The sequence below is a fragment of the Benincasa hispida genome, chromosome 4 (assembly GCF_009727055.1).
Source record: "Benincasa hispida cultivar B227 chromosome 4, ASM972705v1, whole genome shotgun sequence".
Lineage (NCBI taxonomy): Eukaryota > Viridiplantae > Streptophyta > Magnoliopsida > Cucurbitales > Cucurbitaceae > Benincasa > Benincasa hispida.
In genome coordinates, this window is record NC_052352.1 from 21318860 (window position 1) to 21339400 (window position 20541).

General features: G+C 31.9%; 1 long non-coding RNA gene across 1 annotated transcript; it reads right to left on the reverse strand.

The window, feature by feature from the left end:
• Positions 1–636: 636 nt before the first annotated feature.
• LOC120076653 lies at positions 637–1956 on the reverse strand. The gene is made up of 2 exons (XR_005481595.1): positions 1664–1956; positions 637–869 (listed from the first exon to the last, which is right to left on the reverse strand). It is a non-coding gene; the product is annotated as an uncharacterized LOC120076653 (long non-coding RNA).
• Positions 1957–20541: the final 18585 nt, after the last annotated feature.

The window sequence follows — 20541 nt, forward strand, 5'->3', positions numbered from 1 at the left end:
AATAGGCTTAAGCAAGTGACACTACAAGAAAATCTACTTTTACTAACGAATAAAACGCGTTGTTAAAGCTCCAAACGCGCCACTAAAGGTACACGTCGTTAAGAATGTTGTTGTATCTATGTAGCTAAAGGATTTAGCGACGCATTTATAGCACACTGTTAAAGGGCTACTTTTACTGACACGTACGCATCACTAAATGCACACTTTTAACTGCATATTATTTGTCATACAGTGATGTAAAAAATGTACCATTAAAAGTTAAGTTTTAGCAACATATAAAACTATTGTTAAATGTTTATTTGTGGTCTTTACAAGTACCTTTTTGCAACATATTTAAGCATCGGTAAAATTAATATTTTGTTTCATTATAGAAGTTATTTTTAAAAATTAGATTTACTAGTATTATAGAAAACATTGATAAAAGTATTTTAGTAATTGAAAAATAATTTTCAATTTAATAAATAAATATATGTTATAAAATTTTAAAATATAATAATCATTTGAACAAATTATGAATCAACTAATCAATTTACATTTAAACTAAAAGTTACAAGTGAAGATACACATTTCCAATACTATCATTGAAATAAAATGAAATAATATCAACATGGCCACAAGTTAACATGACAAGTTATATCAACAAACTTCGTTAATTTTCTAATGAGTTCAAGTAATATCAACCTAAGTTATAATTGTCAAGTTACTTCAACCAAAAGGAACAAAATTAGTACTGGCACTAGCTATCACAAGTTTGCATAACAAAAGTTCAACAAATGTCATTGAAGCTAACATCATTTTGAAACAAAAGTATAAAATACCAACCCCAAAACTCTTTCCATCTCCGTCAAAATTCAACTTTAAATCTTGTTCTGAAGACCATTGAGACATCAAATATGACAAATAAAGAAGTGAAATATATAAGCACGTGAGAATAAAGAATGGAACAAAACCTATCAAACTAACTCAAACATAACAAAACCTTAAGTAATGACTAATCAAAAGTACAACCATATTCTAAAACAAACACCAAACCATTCTATACTTTGCCACGTACATATTGTCAAAAAAAAAAAAACAAATTATGGAAGGTTCTAGATATTACAAGTTCAATACTTTCAACCATTTATATCAAGAACTGAAACGATGAAAAATCCTTGAGTAATAACATAGCAAAAACTACTACTACAGGATAGTCATAACAATTTAGTTATACCAAGTTTGCATATACTAGTCTAATCCAACACTTTTTATCAAAAATATCCCCTAAATTCTTGAACTTAACTCCATTTTTTTAGGGATTTGGTACAAATATTCTAAATTCTTCATCATCTTTCTTCTATATACAAGAAGTATTTATTAATAAATAAAGAAATTAAAAGGCATAAATCTAAGAAAGTAAACTTTCTTGAATTTAGAAGTTAACTTGTTAAGTTCCTAATTTACGTTATTTAAAAATGGATGAAAAATTGATAGGCTATAGATACTAATAAAATATATACCAATCAATAGAAATTTTATCCAAAAAAATCACTTAAAAATGAGTGGACTCTTTGAAAATAAATATCTTGTGATTTGCCGAAGGTGAAAATTGTCGAAAAGCTGTGTGAGTTTTGAAATTGGGGTTAAATGTGTACTAATTGATAGAAACTTCACATAAAAATACCTGAAAATGAATGGATTCTAGGCAAACCATTCTTGCGTTCTGTCCAAATTGAGTGCAGCAACTCGTCTAAACAAGTGTAGTAATAGTCGCTATCCGTTCGCGTCAAAGAGGGTCATCGTCATCCGTCCGTTCAGGTGCAGTAGTAGTCACATTCCTATGTTCGAATACAGTAGTCGGCCATTCAGGTGCAACGACTGTCCAACAATAGAGTTGAGTGAAAGAGTGAGGAAATGGAGAGTTAGGGAGGGAAAGGGTGAGTGGATAAAAAATGGTAGGAGGGAAAATGGAAGAGGGGAAATAATTGGGGGGAAGAAGAGTGAGGAAAAAACCTGCAATTTTTATTTTTTTATAAAATTATATATATTTAGAGATACCTTTCTATGTTGCTAAAAATATTCAATATTTAATGGCATTGGTAGTTATGTTGCTAATTCTTTTAGTGACATTAATTAAAGATGTGTTGCTAATAATGAACTTTTTGTGACATTTTTACATGCATCGCTATAATAGGCTTTTAGTGACAAAAATTGCAAATGTCACTAAAAATATGTCACTAAATAATCAATTTCTTGTAGTGACAAAAATTCCACACTTGCAATTATATATTATTAAGGGGGGAAAGTTCTTTACAAAAATGACCTTTTAAGTTAAACATATCTACCTATTATTCTTTGCAGAAACTTCTATCATTCTATGATCATTGTTGGAAAATGAATAAAAAGTACTCAACTTTGTTTTCAAATATAGGAATATAAAGTATATTTTATTAAAATGTCATTTAAAATATTCTATATTAAAAAAAAAAAAAAATCAGAGTTGAAATGTTTTTGGATCACAAAACCCTTATTTCGATCCCGACATTCCTCCCACCAAAAACTCTAATGCATGTATTAGAAAAACCTTTTTTAAAAAAAAATCTTTTATCATAAATTGTTCCATTCCTTTTTTTTTTTTTTAATTTAAATTTTAATGTGCCATTAATTTATATTCTTTCAATATCAATTATTTGGGAACCAACCATTTTTTAACGATACTCCAATTGCAAATTTGATCATACCTCCGTGAGTAAAACATTTTTATTTACTCCATTTTAAGATTGGAAGTTTAAATTTTCGTTATTCGGTTCGTCATGTAATATTAAAAAAAAAAAAATTGAGAAGACAATACTTTAATTAATTATGTGAGTCGGATATATTTACTTGATATTTTCTTAATGAATATAATTTTTTATTAATTGGAAGTTATCCTCTTACCATGTCATTTAATATCATCTCTCGAAGACAAGATATTGTCATGATTAAATAAAGTTATCTATGGAACATACGACCTTAACTTGCGAAAATAAAACTATTATATGGTAATAATAATTTTGAAAATAACTATTCTTTGATAGTAAGTTTGATAAATAATTTTAGAAAATTGTTAAATGAAAAAACTAATAGATTCTGGCTTATGAGTCATTTTATAAAGTGCATAAATATTTTCGACACAAAATTAAAATGTAGATGTTATATTTGACATAGTAAAGTAATAGTTAATCGAAAAGTACTATGTTCAAATTTCGACAATATTATTTTATCACTTTAAAGAATATCATTTTTGCTTGCATTAATACTATTAGACACTTAGTTGATGTTGCGGAGGAGATATAAAGATAATATGTTATATAAAATTATTAAATATATCATGAGCTATCTAGCTTTTAAAATTTTTAATTCATAGTGATTTTAACTTCAAATGAACTCCCTTAATCTAATTTAAAACACAATTTATTAATAGTATATATTTTGAAAGTTAGGGAGAGTTTCTAAATTTAGGAGCAATAATCATAGTTTGAACCTCTTTTAGAATTTCCCTATTATAAAAAACACCACTTTAAGAATCTTCTTTTAATTAAATCTCAGATAGATTCAATCATATAATAATAGCAAAAACTAGTAATAGCAAGAGTAACTTTTATTTTAATAAGGATGTTTGTCCCTTTTCTCATTTAGATTTAATTATAAAAAAGCACAATACTTTTAATATATAGAAATCAAGGCAATTAACTAAATTATATATTTGAGCCCCTATATTTGTTTAAGAAACTTTTAAGATATGGAAACCCATTTAAATTGAGATGGGCAACATATTCATCTATAAAATATTTTCTTAGATACTATTAAAACAATATTATATATATTATATGATAAAATGTAAATGTTATTCTTGGACTTTTCTAAACTTTTTTATTTTCCTATACTCATTTTGAAATATCACTTGCTAATTTGATTTTAGTAAGTTTGCTTGAGATTAACTAGATTATATATATATATATATATATATATTCTCCTTATTTATGGCTTGAAATATGAAGTAGATCTAATAAGTGGACATCGATATTATTTATGAAGAAATAACATTACAGAGGTTTGAACGCAAGATTTCTCTAGACTACCTATTTCGATACTATCTTAAATCATCGATTGATTAAAAAACTTAAGACAATAGGAGAAGACAAATTTAAACTTAAGGTAATATTGTTTGTTTCTAGTTTTCTAATTATATATGTCTTGCTTTTATCTCACTGTAAAATCCTCTTCTTTTGCAATATATACATATAGCCTTTGAAAACTAAAAGTAAACATAAGAATAAAGAAAATGAAATTCAAACAAAACTTTATTAGTAGTTAAACAATAAAAGGGTAATTATGACATGTAAATTTAGAAAAAATACATATTCTTTACTAAAATGACCATTGATAGTATAGTTCAATATATATTTTTTATCCTAATAATCATTTCAAGTTAGACAAATCGCGCCATAAAAATGGATCATGTAAAAATGTATGTATTTTCAATATGGACATGTTTAACATGTACACTTCTAATATAATGTATTTGAACATCATAAAATCATTAACCTTCCTATAATAAATAATGAATAAAGTTTGTAAACCCAAGGTTTCTTTTTAATCATAAATGAGAGTATGATGGATTTGAACCGACCTTTTAAAAGAAATATTGTATATATCAATTACTTCTAATTATGATTAAACTATGCTATTTTTTTATAAATAAAGATTAATCTCACATCTTATACATAGAAAGCCATGAATGATTAAAGAAGTTACAAAATTTGGTCAATTTTACAATCCAAGAAATATTTTATATAATATATACGACAATGATTCCTTCATTATGTCTAATAATTATTTGACATTAAAAAATGTTATCTTAAGACTTTTTTTTTTTTTTTTTGACGGAATTGTCTATTATAATGCATCAAAATAATAATAATAAAATAAAAGAGAAAAGGAAATTATAAGGATGACAAGAAAATCACAATATTTAGGTATTATTTGGTAATCTTTTTATTTTTTATTTATTTTTTTAAATTAAGCTTATAAACACTATTTTCACCTCCAAATTTCTTCATTTGTTATCTATTTTGTTAAAAAAAACCAAGCTAAATTTTGAGAACTAAAAAAATGTAGCTTTCAAAAAGTTTTTTTTGTTTTTGGAATTTAGCTAAGAATTTAACCATTGTAATTAATAGAAATGCAAATCATCGTAAGAAATGTATATGAAATAGACTTAATTTTCAAAAATAAAAACAAAAATCAAATGGTTACCAAACAGAGTCTTAAATTTTTAAATTTGTAAATATGGCACAAATTCTTTAGTCATATTTTTCCTTTTTTAATTATTCTAATTTTACTCTTGTTAATGAATATATAAATTATATATTTAATATACTTTCTATTTCGTATATCATTCAACCAATATATGGAATATACAATAATATATATCAAATTATAATAATGACATACTAAATTCATCACTTAATATGTACTTATGCACTCGTTATATGTTAGTTGAATTATTATTCTTTTTTTTTTTTGTCAATATATTCTATTAACTTTTAAAGTAGAACCATTCATTTCGTTGGTAACCATTCTATTTGTTGCTTTTTCCATTATGACATCATTTTATGTCTTTTTTTTTTTGGAAGTTTTTCTTATTTACATCATCGCCCACGTGCATTTTAGTGGTAAATTAAGTATATCGACATTTATTTTAGGTACAACATAGGTGCATTAATATTTATAGAACGTGCATTAATTTTAGTTGTAAATCGATTATAAGAAAATTTCTTTTAGTTATGACATAGGTAAATCAACATTTACAAAACATGCATTAAATTTTGTAGTAAATTGAGAATATCAATAATATAAAAGTATTCGTTCATCTAACATTTTTAAAACTAAAAAGAGAAACTATAGTTGCAGCCTAGTCTCATGCTCCCCTCTCCGTCACACACATGATTTTTTTAAAAACAAATATATACTTTTTTAAAAAATAAAAGTGTCACATAACACGTTTTTGTTGGATACTAGTCGGGCTAGACAAAAGATGGATGCAGGCCTATTGCACCTTATTTTTTTCCTAAAAAATGTAAATACACTAAGATGTTCAGGAAAAAAATAGGATTTTTTTTTTTTTTTTTTTTTTTTTTTTTTTTTTTGCAATATGAGAAGTAAGAAGATCAAACCTCTAATCCAAAGATTGATAATACAAGTTTTATATCATATGAATTGTGCTCGTGTTAAAAAAATATGTAATAATTATGTCCACTCAAAAGAAAACTATGCTTATTCACCCAAAAAAAACAGAAAAAAAACAGAAAAAGAATAATAAGAAAGAATAAGTGGATTTAGTAAACATGATTGTATTGGAGAAATTAATTTAAGGTTGGTTTCATGGAAAGTGGGACCACAACACAAAGTTAACAGAAGTAATGAAGCATCTAATCACGTGTTTAATCAAATATCTCTTATCCAAATCATAATTATTCGGTTATGTCGGGCTCCTTAAATACCAAATCATCCTATTTTATAATTTATATTATTTTTTTTAATACATCAATTTCGGCGTCTAAATTAGTTTTTCTTTTTTCTTTGAAAATTATTTATTATTATAACATAATATATCCATCATCACATCCACTTTTTCCTTTTTCAAATCTCAAATATATTAAAATAAAATTTAAATTAGTACCATCCCTACCAACCATCCTTAAATTATATATAATAGCATAAATTTATGTGTTTTTCTCTCTTGTTAAGTTTAATATTTCGAGAGTGAATCATCGAATTTTAGAATGACCATCAATTTTATTATGCGAGCTATGTTAAGATGAAAGCATAAATTTATGTTTTTTTTTTTTTTTTTATCATTAACACTTCTAAATTTAGTTAAATTTGTTACGAAATTGACAATTAAAGAGTACAAAAGAACATAAAAAGAAATAGAGAAGATCTAACACACTGATTTACGTAGTTTACTAACAATGTGTTTACTACGTCGACATTACAGAGAGAGAACAATATTATTAGAGAGAATATTATAGAAAATACAGAATCTGCCAAATAATGTCTACGAGGTTAGAGAGTTTATATAATGCACTTCTCTAAACCCTAAGTGGAGAAGGAAAAGATTTAAATAATTAAATATATCAAATACCAATTTTAATTAGGTGTAGGACTCAAGGCATTCTAAAAAATATCCATTTTGACTTGAAATCTCCTAAACCAATTCTGATTAGGATTCAAGGCATTCTAACAAATCTCTACCTTAACTTGAAATCTCCTAAACCAATTTGGATTACAATTCAAGGCATTCCAACAATTTTCCACCTTGACTTGAAATATCCTAAACCAATTCGGATTAAAATTCAAGGCATTCCAACAAATCTCTACCTTGACTTGAAATCTCCTAAACCAATTCAGATTAGAATTCAAGGCATTCCAAAAAATCTCCACCTTAACTTGAATTCTCTCACAAATAACAGATGTATCAGATGCAACATAAAACATATTGTCAGATGTACTCAGACTTCTCCCTCATGCCTCAAAACAACAGATCTGGATCGGAAATAGAAAATCCACAGATATATCAAATGTAACATAAATATATTGTCAAATGTACTCAGACTTCTCCCTCAAACTCAAAGTGGTAGAATGACGAAAAACTTGAGATTGCAAAGAAAAACTTCCGAATAAAATCAGTAGATCTAGATTGGAAATAGAAAACCATAGATGTACCAAGTGCAATTAAGTATGTTACCAAGCGTACTCAAACTTCTCCCTCAAACTCAAGATTGTAGAATGATGAACAACTTTAATTTGCAAAGAAAAAAAATTCCGAATCAAATCAACAGATCTAAACTGGAAACAGAATACCACAAATGTACCAAATGCAATATAAATATGTTGCCAGATGTACTCAGACTTCTCTCTCATGCCTTAAAACAACATATCTGGACTGAAAATAGAAAATCTACAGATGTACCAAATGAAAAATATATATATTGTCAAACATACTCAAACTTCTCCCTCAAACTCAAGGTGGTACAATGACGAACAACTTGAGTTTGTGAAGAACAAACTTACAAATCAAATCAGCATATCTGGACTGGACATAGGAAACCCACATATGTACTAAATGCAACATAAATATATTGCCAAATATACTTAAACTACTCCCACAAACTCAATGTGGTAGAATGAGGAAGAACTTTAGTTTGCGAAGAAAAAAAATTTTGAATCAAACAGCAAATTTGGACCGAAAATGAAAACCCACAGATGTACTAGATGCGACATAAATACATTTCCAAACATACTTAGACTTCTCCCTCAAACTCAAGTTGTTCAGCACGATCCAACGGTTGAAGCTCTGGAAATCGAAAACTTTGTCGAAGTTGTCCCTAAAAAATCAAACTATAATGCAATTTTACAGATTTTATTCAGTATGACTACAGACAAACCCAGAGCTCAATATGACGATCTAACCTTTCAAAATGAGACGCAATGTATCCCAATAGGCATATCAAATTTCAGCACGATCCAACGGTTGAAACTCGGGTAATCGACAACTTTGTGAAAGCTACCTTTGAAAAAAACTGAACTTCACTGTAGGTTTACAGATTCTATTCAATAGTGATAACGGAGAAAATCAAAGCCCAAAACGACGATCCAACCGTTCAAAATGAGACCTAGGTGTCCTCCAATAGTCTGACCAAAATTCAGCACGATCTAACGGTTGAAAATTCAAAAATCGACAACTTTGTGAAAGTTGTTCTTGAAAAATCAAACTATACTGCAATTTTACAGATTCTGTTCAGAAGTGACTACAGAAAAAGACAGAGTTGAAAACAACAATCCAATCGTTCAAAACGAAGCTCTATGTGTCCTCAATAGGCTGACCAAATTTCGGCATGATCCAACGGTTGAAAATCTAAAAAATGAATACTTTGTGTAAGTTGTTCTTGAAAGATCGAACTACACTGCAGTTTTAAAGGTTTTGTTCAGTAGTGACTACAGACAACGTAAAAGACCATTCAAACAAGACCTTAGGTGTCCCTAACAGGCTAACCAAAATTAAATACGATCCAATGGTGGAAGCTCTGGAAATAAACAACTTTGTAGAAGACGTCTCCGAAAAATCGAACTGCACTGCTCTCGATGAATTTGTCATTTTTTACGTTCACGTCATACATCTTTAATTGTTGAACAAATGCGAAATTTCAAAAATACTAACAAAGCTCTGATACCAGTTTGTTACGAAATCAACAATTAAAGAATACGAAAGAACGTAAAAAGAAATAGAGAAGATCGATACACTGATCTACGTGGTTCACTAACAATGTGTTAGCTACGTCCACGGGACAGAGGAAGAACAATATTATTAGAGAAAATATTATCGAAAATACAGAATCAGCCAAATAATACCTAGGATTAGAGAGTTTATATAGTGTACTTTTCTAAATCCTAAGTGGAGAACGAAAAGATTTAAATAATTAAATATATTAAATACCAATTCTAATTAGGTGTAGGATTCTAGATATTCAAATAAATCTTCATCTTGACTTGAAATCTCCTAAATTAATTATGATTAGGATTCAAGACATTCCAACGAAGTTAAGTTTATTTGGACACATTTTTGTTAAACTTAACCACATGAAAAATTAACTACCATATAACCAGCTAATATAATATACGTCAAAAATTGGAAGCACGTGAATACAACACGCAAAGCATGAAAATAGGAATGTTGACCTTAAAAAAAAAAAAAAAAAAGAAAAAAGAAAAAGATAATTGAGTAAATGAGTGGGGAAATGGTTTTAAAAAAATAAAAATAAAAAGGAAAAAAAAAACCCTCATTTTGTGGACAATTGAAATGGGTGAATGGGCAAGTTGCCTTATTGGGATATTAAAATAATCAAAACAAACGACAAAAAATAATAATAATGTTCTATTGCCTTTGATTTTGTCTTCGTTTTTGTTTTTTGTATTTTTTTTTTTTTTTTTGAAATTATTGCCTTTTGTTTAATTGAGTGGGTGTCCATGTCTTCAATGGCCTAAAATAAGGATATATGAACAACTTCAAATATTCTTCACCCATATCGATAATTTTGTATTACTTTAATTTAAAACCATTTTTTTAAAATTTCCAATTTTAGTAGTTTTCTGACATAGGATGCTAAAAGAAATTATGAAAAGATCGAGGTTATATCGAAAAAACAAATTTGAGTTTTGACTTTATTTTAATTCGTTGCCAAAAAGAAAATGAAAAAGACTCAAATTTGTATATAGTTGATTATTGGTTTATAATCTTATTTTTATTTTCAATGTTTTATTTTGATCGACTTTTGTGTTTTTAAAAGTTTGAAAAACGCTTCTAAAAGATATTCACAAACTTTTAAATTTGTTTTTAATAGATCCTGAAACTTTAAAAATGTCCGACAAGTTAGTACTTTTTGTGACAACAAAGAACACTAAATAGTAAAACAAGAGATAAAACACATAGTTTGGTAATCCAGTTCGGTGATAAACCACCTATGTTTGGCAGGCAGTGTGCCCCGAAAAGATAATCCACTAGTATTAATAAGTCAAACATTTACAATGTAATACTTATATGTAAAGTAATGGCTTTTATAGTGACTCATGTACAACCTAACTTGATGAACATCTATGCTCCCCATAGATATGAATCTCCCTCTCTAAATGAACTTAGGTTCCCCCTAAGTTATAGATATTAGTGGTCGACACTTCAGCACACCGTAGTGTAAGAGACTCACTCTCTTCTTGAAGTTATCTTTCTAATCGCTTGTCAGCTTAGGCTCCCCCTAAGATGGTGAACTCTTCCTCAAGCGATATTTTTGTTTTAGGCTCCACCTAAAATTGAGAATTCTTTCTCCGAATTAAAGTATCAAGCTCCCCTTAAGACTATCAAAAACTCATTACTTTGAAGAACTTCTTTCACCAAAGTTTGCATAATGGATAGATTGATACAATTCACGGTAAGAGAAGTACAGAACGACCACAATAAAAACAAACTTTTCAAAATATTTAAAAAGAAAGGCCAACCCTAGAAAGGCACAAACATCCAAAAAATAATCCCTTTGGAAAAGGAAAACATCCCTAAAAGAAATTCGGTAGGCCATGAAGAAAGAAAGAATCCATAAAATAAAATTTGTCGAATTTTCAAAATAAGAAAACTTTGGACTACAAGAATGGTGCTTGTTACAACAACAATCAAGACAATTTCTTTGACAACATGCAAATGGTCAAAACTATAATACACCAGCCTCAAACAAATATATAATCAATCACGAATTCTAACAAACTCTCTCTTTGGCTTATATATTTTGTAAGGCAAAACATAGAAATAAGCATAAGGGCACAATAACAAAATTAACAGCAACCCAATTTCAAATAACAAGAAGTCCAGAAGATCACACAATCTAAAGCAAACCAAAAGGCAAATGCCCATAAAAAAGGCATAAGTACAGGTGAAACAAACCAACAAAAAAAAATTGCAACAGAACAACCAAAAGAACAAATTAAACAGTCAAAGAAATACCAACACCAAAACCAGCTACTCTCCCCCTTTCTGCCAACAAAAATTATTCAGCCCATCCTCGAGAGGAAGAAGCACCAACAGACTTGGAGATAACCTCCCTCGTCACACGAAGCACCTCATCCATTTCCACCTGGCGCTCTTAAAGCTTCCGAATAAGCTTGGCAATGTCTTGATATTCAGAAGACAATAACTATATGATTCGACTACCTAAAGGAGATTCCACCATATCCAAGCTCAGACCATCGATCCAAGCAGAGAGCAGGAGCAACAATGTTAGCAAAATAATAGGACTAAAACAATTTGTGGTTAAGGGAGATCAATGAGGGAGAGGGCCCAACAGGTTCTGTAGAAGAAACAAGATCAGGTTTCTAAGATAACAAGATACCACAAATCAACCTTGGATAGTAGATAGGTAGTTTGAGAACTTGAGAGCCAATATGGCATTTTATATGATTAAAAAAAAAAGCTCCATAGTTGAACTTGGCAAAGGTTCCAATCTAGTAAAGCAGTGTGGCAAGAGAGACAAAGATTCCAGACTTATGGAAAGAGGGATACCAGTTAAAGATGTCAATCTTAAGGAGAATGACATATTTCACACTGATAATGGATGTAGACAACTGACCTTCTCTTGGCCAAGGAGTTCTTGATCCCCCAGTCAACTAAAAACCAAATCTTTCATAGATGGCCATTGTGTTGAGGTTGATGCCCTAAAGTCTCGTGTCCTGTAGTTTGTAAATAGTTTGTACGAATGCTTGTGTTGTTAATATATGATATTTACTTCACATCTTGTATTTTGCTCATTTACTTGTTTTATTTGCTTTACCACAAACCAATAAACAAAAAATCCTTGGTTATCTGTATGTGACTCAAGCATATATGTGGTGACATACAAATGGATCATGTCTTGAGTGATAACACAAACGGTCCGTAGTATATGGATAAAGGAGGGAAACCTTATCCTGGTAATGCTACGAACGCGGCTCGCTTTGTGGAATGGTCACAAGTGTTGTGACTTGTCACAGATAGTCTGATCCTGATCATTCGTGTTGGGGACATGCGAGCGGGGGCGTCCTATACAAAGAGTTTGTATAAGATCTGACCACAAAGTGTTAACATTTCATTATATAACACCGTTCATGACAGAGACTTCACTTCACTAGGATGACCATAGGTAACATGACCTCAATCCTGAGTGAGTTGGGAACTCCTGTCACTGAGGTCCTTTGATTTGTATGGGTGCGAGTGGCCAGCTCGCCGATTCGAACCTACCATTTTGAGGATTCGTCTGATTTGGGAGCTAGGAACTCAGTTGCACAAGATGGAATTCACTCCTTCCCCGAGGCAGGGGTAAGTAGATAGATGGCTCCCTTAAGGGTTGATTTCGGAGCTTGAACGATGTGGCGTCACACACCTTCTCCTGGCCCGAGAGGTGTTCCCACATAGTTGGACTATGTTGTATTGTTCATTAGAGGAATCAATGGTACTTAAGGAGTGAGATATAACTACAAGGGCAAACTAGTAAATTGGCCCAACTGTACATACGAGAATCTGTGAAGGGTCATCGTACTCATTATTGATTATATCCGATGGATACAGAAATTATCTGTGGTAAGAAGAGTTCAGCTGTTGGTATTTAGTGGAATGCGTGACAGTTAACGGATGGTGAATCTCGTGGCTAAAGAGTTTAGTCAGCCATTCACATACTGTTGGAGCTTTGAGCCACAGGTTCATTAGGTCACCTGGGTAGCTTGGATAAAGTCGATAACTAGTGTTTGGGTTAATTTGAAATGTTCAAATTGACAAGAGGAAGGACAATTATATATGATATAATTGGAATGGTTAATTATATATGATATAATTGGCTAAATGTATGAGATACATTATTTTGGAGGAAATTAGATATAAATATGATTTATATCAAGTAGAGAAAAAATACTATAGTAGTTATATGATATCAAACTATAGGATATAAATATAATATGATTATATTTATTATTAATTGATTGATTAATTATATGATAATTAATCCTAATATCACGTTTGGACGTGGATTAGTGGATAACATTGGTTATGGTAACCGATGAGTTAAAATGAAAAAAGTTTTCATTTTGAATCGTGCAATCAATAATCAGTCAATCGCCCAAAGTTTTCGTGTAGCGCGTGTTAGTGAAAGAAAACGATTGCTCGAGAGCCTATGCGATAGTCGCTTCTCTGCCTAAACAATCGTCCACTTCGCATTAAACGATCGCACACTCTCGCCTACACGATTGGATAGCTTCTCTAAACGATCGTATAGTGTGCTGATTTAACTAAACAATCGTACACCTTTTCTAAAACGATCGTTCAGTAATTCCTACACGATTGTGTAGCTCCTCTATGCGATAAGCATTTATGCTATACTATAGCGTTGTTTTCTCTCCCACTTGCTTATCGCCTACACGACTCATTTTTCCTCCATCCTCTACCAAATTCCCCAAAGCCCACCCTTTGGGTTTTCACTCCGAGAATACTCAGGGCTCATTAGCGGTGGTGTCATCCCCGTTGTGGCGTTCGTACTCGCGTTGATCGTGTTGTTGCAATCGACGTTCTCGTCGGACGTTGGTAGATCTGTTGGATGGTTCCTCTGCATTGGGGTTCTGAAGTTTAAAGATAGGCTTCAACTGGTATGGAACTCTGTCTCCTTGTTATTTATTGTTAGTAGCATGTCGATAATTAGATTTGTTTGCATAACTGTATGTGTCGAATGTATATTATATGTATTGCGGTCATGGTGAAATCGGAGCGATCCGAACACGTTCATGGAACTCTCGGTATGAGATCCTTCAATTGGTATCAGAGTCAGGTTCTGATATTCTGATTTTATCTGTTGCAACAAAATGACTTTTACATTCATGGTGGGTGCATTTCTACACTGTTTAATTGTTAAATCTGTTGTGGATGTGCTGGATTAATGGATGTTTTCGGGATGATTAGCCTCGATTTGTTTAAAATCCTTTTAAGTTTGCGGTTATTTGTAAAGGCCCATGCGTTTTAAGGCATTAATAATCATTATCGAGTCTGTATTCAAAGTTTGCTTGAAGTTTTGAGTCGTTCGTCGAAGTTCTGGGCAAGCGTTGAGGCTTTCCGAGGAATGAGGCGATTTAGGGTTGATCGCATCGTGCAGAAGAAGTTTTACGCGATCGCTGTCCATCGCATCGTAAAGATGAAGGAGTACGCGATCACTGATGAACGCATTGGTTAAACGATGGTGAATGCGATTAAGAGTTGGTCACATCAGGTTGACGATCGAGTACGTGATCGCTGAGTATCGCGTCGTGTAGACGATGAGATGCTCGCAGATCGCTTAACGCGCGGGTGTGCTAGACAATCGTTTAGGTCAGCAAGCTTCGTCACTTAGTAACTGACTAAACAATCGCTTTGTATCGCAAGGTAAATCGTTTACCTGGTTGCACGCATCGTGTAGACGATGAGACGCTCGCGTATCGTTTAAAGCTCGTGCGCTAGACGATCGTTTAGGTTAGCAAGTTTCCTCACTTAGTAACTGAATAAACGATCACTTAGTAACTCAAGGTAAATCTTTTACCTGTCGTCGCGCTACACGATCGCATGGACGATCCCCCTTCGCAACCTCATAGACCCCATTTTGGACAAGGAGTGTCATAATTAGGACTAGGTTCTTCCCTCACAGTTGATCACTAGACCTATCAGATTCACCATTCACAGACATAGACTTTTCAGCATCAACAATATTCAAACTCACATATTTCACAACAGTATCAATAACATTCTGATCAGACATATCAACCTCTTTACTATGCACATTCTCCATAACCGGGACTGCAGTTGTTCTAGAAGTAGCCTGAGTAGTTTCTTAGGCTCACTAACAGTATTAGGTAAACTATCCCTGATAGACAAAAAAACAACCACATTATGGGATACAACATTCATAGGATTCTGTTCTACCTCAACATCTTTTGAAACTCAACTCTCCACAACATCTTTCAAATGTAGACTGAAATCATCATCATTTTCAGAAGCATATCTCTTTTTAACATTCTCTCCACTAACATTTTCAATGACAAAAGACATATGCAAATCAATAGATGGATCCTTACAGACAAAAACCCTAACCAACTCGTGATGCTTCGAAGGGGATCGACATTCTCACAAATATTATAAGACTTTTGACTCATAACAATAAACTCATGCATGGTATCTTAAGAATTACTAGACGCGGATTCATCATTCTCAATGATAATTTCTCTACGAAGCCCGACTCCGTCAGTCAAAGTAAGGGCAGCAGTACTTACTTGTTCTTCTTCTTTTTCAATCGATGAAACCTCGATGTTGGAGCATTTTCTTTTTGCCGAAGAAAGAGGTATCTCACTACCTTTCCTTCATGACAGAGAGACCATGCATGTGCACACCATATTTGTTGGTGGAAGATGAAGGAACATTCTTCTTAACAAGGGATTTCTGTTTCGCTTTCTCCTTGTATCTTACATCTTTGTGTCTGAGGTTTGAGCACCCTGTCTACTACTCACCATGAGGAACACTTTTGACCTCAAGACAAAAAAACAAAAGACTGAAGATGAACAGTTGAGAGAACCAAATCATGAACAAACTTGAAAACCTGTCAAAGAAGTATGAAGGAAATTCAAAATTGAACCACAGTTAATCGTGAGACACAACTCAACCGTCTCAATTAACAAGAAAATAATTTTGATTAGTTGAATAAGCTTGAGCATTAAATGGGCTCAATCTTCACAACCACAGCCCACTTAATTAATTGCTCAAAACTGAACATGCAATAGCCAAAGGCAGCTATCAAGGCTTCAAATTCAACAACATCCAAAGCTTTTGTAAAGACATCTGCAATTTGATTCTTGGTTTGAAAATGGTCTAAAACAATGTGTTTACTTTCAACCAACTCAAAAATAAAATGGTGTCAAATGTCAATATGATTAGTTCAATTATGTTGAACAGGATTTTTTGAGATATTGATGACACTCAAGTTGTCAAAATAGAGAGTCATAACATCTTGTGGAACATCGCAGTCCTTCAACATTTGTTTCATTCACATCAACTAGGTACAACTACTTCAGCTGCAATATACTTCCCTTCTATTATAGACAATGAAACACAGTTTTGTTTCTTGCTAAGCCACGAAATTAAGTTGTTCCCTAGAAATAAGCGACCTTCAAAAGTACTCTTCTTATTTTTAGAGCTCTTCGCCTAATCAGTATCACAGTAGCTAACCCGAGAGCTGCTTATATCAAAAGTGTATAATAAAACATAATCACTTATTCTATTGATGTATTTGATTATCCTTTTAGCACTAAGCAAATGACTGGTTTTGAGACATGACTGATACCTAACACAAACACCATTAGTAAATGCAATATCAGGCCTGATGACTGTTAAATAGAGCAAACTTCCAATAATACTTTTGTACAAACTCTCATCAACTTGAGTTCCACCCAAGTCTTTCGAGATTTTAGCATGTATGAAAGTAGGGGTTCGTTTAATACTGTCTTATTTTAAGCCAAACTTCTCGACAATGTTCTTGGTGTATTTACTCTGAGAAATAAAAATTCTTTCACTTAGCTGTTTGATCTGAAACCCCATAAAATAAAACAGTCTTCTACCATGCTCATCTCAAATTTCAATTTCATTGTTTCACAAACTGTTCAACCATTTCTTGTGACATCCTACCACAAACAATGCCACCAACATATATCTACACTATAATAAAATTCCCATGAGATTCTTTTATAAAGAGAGTCTTATCAATTTCTCCTCTATTGTGGTCGTTATTTTTAAGAAACTGGGTTAGATGCTCATACCAAGCTCTGAGTGCCTGTTTGAGAATATAAAAAGCCTTGTTGAGTTTATACACATGATTAGGATAAATAGAATCCATAAATCCTTTAGATTGTTTGACATACACTTCCTCATTTAAGTATCTATTGAAGAATCACTCTTAACATCCATTGATACAATTTGAATATCAGACTTACTTTTAAAAATCTACTTCGTGCCAATCACATTCACAGATTCAGGTCTAGGAACAAGAGATCATACTTTATTTCTCAAAAATTGACTGAGATCTTCTGGCATAGCATTGAAAAGCACCTGAAAATTTCTTTTCTTCCCTTTGAATTTTAATTTAATAATTCTAGTTTGTGTGATTTGACGTGGTTAAATTAGTTAATTTCAGGAAATCGAGTCACAGGAAAAATTTGATCTTATTTGGATGAAAAATTGGTACAAATTTCAAAATAGAAGACCTTTAGAACCAACCATGTAAAGAGAAATGAAGAAACAAGGTAAAAAGTCTTGAAGATCCGGGAGAGCACAGCTGCACTGAGGTCAGCGCTGGGGTCGACGCTCTAGACTCAAAAGCTCACTTTTGTTGAGCGTCGCGACACTCCGATCTTTTGTGCGTGATACATCATCATAGCGTAACTGCGCTCTTTACGAGCGCAACCACTCCAACACATATTTCTTTTCAAACCTTCGTTGTTTACATGATTGGAAAGAAGTTTTCATTGAGGATTTCAACCTAAAGAAGAAAAGAGACTTCTGAGCAAGGTAGCTACTGTAGGAAATCGATCCGGAGCTCAATGACAAGAGTAAAAGGATCAAGAGTGCAACACGGTGATGGTAAAGAGAGATCAATTACTTCTGTACTTTTCTACCTTGTTTTCATGATGAATTTTTGTATTAGATTCACTTTATTTACAATCATGAGTGGCTAATTCTCTGAATTCTAGGGTGTTGTTCTTATTATGAATTTATATTAAAATGTTTGTTAGCAATTGGATCAATAATTGACATTTGGATTTTAATCTTTCAGTGCAATGTCCTTTGTTTGATTGGCTATTAAACCATTGTGTTTTAACTTTAAATTTATGCTTTGAAGGAGAAGTTATGTTGGATCTGTGTGATTAAACTATTACTTGCTAATGTATAAGAATTATTAGATATTAATAAGAGTTGGAATTGAAGAGTTTTAATGTGGCATTGGTGTAACCATTAGGAAGAAATTCGAATTGGTACATTCATGCTAGAACAGATTGAGCTAGACAAAGAATATCCTAAATTTAGATTTATAGGCTCGTTCAATCTAATTAATTGATTCATTTGCTAATGATAGTTTAGGAATTCATTGCGAACGATACCCTAATATCGTTTTCCCATTGAACTGTTAGATTAATTTTCTTGTTTTACATAGCTTCAACAACGAACCTTCTCAGTCAATTATCAAAATAAAATAGCCAGTATATCACAATAGCTAAACAAAAATTCTTCAACACCAATCTATCAGGACGATAAACTATTCGGGATTTATTATTGCGATATGTACACTTGTGTGACCTATCAAGTTTTTGAAACCATTGTTAGGGATTGGCAATAGAATTTTTGTTTAATATTTGTGAAAATGAAGCTAGTTTTAATTTGGGTTGTATTTTTTTTATTTTTTTTATTTTTCTTTGTCTGAAGTATTCGGTGTATGCGACGAAATCGTCGATCTAGAATTTCGCCTTTGGATCCAGAAATCGAACAAACATTGAGAAGAATGAGGAGAAATTTAAGAGTTAAATTTGCAACTATAGGAAACTAAGTGAACGCAAGGACCATTAATGATTATTTCCAGCTGACTATGCCTGTATCGTAACCTATGTTTGCTGAAACTCCGATAAATGCAAATAATTTTGAATTAAAGCCGTTTAATTCAAATGGTGCAAGATGGTGCATTCAGAGGAATACCGAATGAGGATCTGCATAAACATATTCGTGATTTCTTGGAGATTTACAAAACGGTAAAATTGAATGGGGTATCTAAGGATGCTATTCGTTTAGATTGTTTCAATTTTCTTTGTAGGACAAGGCAAAAGATTAGTTGAAGTCACTTGCACCAGAAAGAACAACCACCTAGGATGAATTGGCTCAAGCCTTCTTAAACAAAAATTTTCCACCATCAAAGATGAACAGGTTGGACTGAAATTTGAACATTTAGGCAGAAAGAAGATGAATGATTGTTTGAGGCTTGGGAGAGATACAAGAAATTACTATGGTCCCTAGAATGGATATCTTGACTGACTCCAAATTTAGTTGTTTACAACAGACTGACCAGCACGACGAAATCTTTATTGGACGCTGCAGCAAGTGGTTCCATCTTTTCTAAGACTGCAGAAGCAATTCGAGCATTGATTGAGGATATGGCTACAACCATTTATAATTGGCCAACAGAACAGTCCACATCTAAAGTGGTGGTGATCTATGTGCTCGATAAGGTAAATTCCTTAAAAGCACAATTGGCTTCCTTAACTAATGTGATTAGTGATTTATCTAAAGGAACCCAACCATCAATTTCTTCAATGGCGACTCACAATCCATCATGGGAGATACTTGACTCCGAACAGGCCAATTATGTGCGTAGAACCAATCAATTCCAAGGATCACACCAGTCTTCTCATTTTCATTCATATTAGATGCATCAGCCTACCCACTATCATCTATGTTTGCGTAATCATAAGAGTTTTTCATATATAATACAAAAAAATATTTTGCAGGCCCCTCCAAGTTTTTCTGCTTCTCAACTACATGTTGAGAAAAAACCATATGTGAAGGAATTATTTGGGGAATTTTTTAAGGAATCAAGGAGTCAGATAAACTTCTTAGAAAGCTCTTTAATGAGCCATGGGAAAGCCATCTAGTATTAGGATTGGTGTCCTCAATCTCTTAAATTCTTGTAGTTTGTAAACTTCTATAAATAAATGGTTATTAATAAAATAAATTCTTTTTTGGTATGTGCATTAATTCAATCTAATAAAATGAGATCCAAGGTTATTTAATGTAACTTAGACATATATGTAGTTAACATATAAGTAGATCATGTTTAAGTAATAAATTGAAGAGTATGTAGTATATGGATAAGGCTAGGTACCTCATCTTGGTGACACTAC